General features: G+C 41.2%; 1 non-coding gene across 1 annotated transcript; it reads right to left on the minus strand.

The window, feature by feature from the left end:
• Nucleotides 1-611: 611 nt before the first annotated feature.
• On the minus strand, nt 612-683 carry Trnac-gca (transfer RNA cysteine (anticodon GCA)). Its single transcript has one exon. It is a non-coding gene; the product is annotated as a tRNA-Cys (tRNA).
• Between the last annotated feature and the right edge of the window lie 517 nt (nt 684-1,200).

Genomic DNA, 1,200 nt, shown 5'->3' on the forward strand with positions numbered 1-1,200 from the left:
TTAAAGTATTATGCTGTAGGCATGTATGTACGTACGTACGTACGTATGTATGTATGTATGTATGTAGGTATGTGTGGAGGCGCAATGGTCCAGTGGTTAGGGCAGCGGACTCGCGGTCATAGGATCGCGGTTTCGATTCCCAGACCGGGCGTTGTGAGTGTTTATTGAGCGAAAACACCAACTTGATTCGAGGGGACGGCGTCAAATAGTATAAACATTTAAAGAGGAAGAAAAATCTCGTGACGAGAAATGGGGTCATGAATTTAAAAATTTAAGAATCCCTGTTATAGACAATAACTTTTATATTGGGTACAGTATTACAAATTCATAGAAGTGTGATACAATTTTTGATTAAAATTATCTCAAATTTTGATACAAGGCCAGCAATTGTGAGGGGAATGGGAAGTCGATTACATCAACCCAAGTATATGTCTGGTACAATTTTGCCCTTTTTCTTTACAATATACATATGCAAATACGAATGCAAGCAACAACACAATCAAATGATAGAGAAAGCGAAGAGAAGGATAGAGAAAAAGAGATAGAGAGAAGGAAACCGAAAGAAAGGAAAGAAGGAGGCTGATATAAAAAAAATGGGGAGAAAAAGAAGAAGGGGACACCCGGGTTCGAACCGGGGACCTCTCGATCTGCAGTCGAATGCTCTACCACTGAGCTATATCCCCGACACCTACTTAGTGCTTTAGTTTTATCTATTTAATTATTCCAAGTGTTCTCAGTAACTTCGTTAATGATTCCTGTTTATTTTGTGTAATGTTAATTAAATGGCCAATTAAGGAATCTGAACTAATGAGTCAACTGCTAATTGTATTTCCCATACAAATACCGAGTTGATTAACCAGCTGTTGACAATTTCTACTGCAGGGCAAGACATATTGTTGTTGGCACTCCGTCGCTTACGACGTCGAGGGTTCCAGCTGATCCGATCAACGGTACAGCCTGCTCGTGAAATTAACGTGCAAGTGGCTGAGCACTCCACAGACACGTGTACCCTTAACGTAGTTCTCAGGGATATTCAGCGTGACACTGTGTGACAAGGCTGACCCTTTGAATTACAGGCACAACAGAAACAGGAAGTAAGAGTGAGAGAAAGTTGTGGTGAAAGAATACAGCAGGGTTCGCCACCATCTCCTGCTTGAACCTCGTGGAGCTTTAGGTGTTTTCGCTCAATAAACACTCACA

Source organism: Octopus bimaculoides, chromosome 12 (genome assembly GCF_046866305.1).
Source record: "Octopus bimaculoides isolate indiv1 chromosome 12, ASM4686630v1, whole genome shotgun sequence".
Taxonomy (NCBI): domain Eukaryota; kingdom Metazoa; phylum Mollusca; class Cephalopoda; order Octopoda; family Octopodidae; genus Octopus; species Octopus bimaculoides.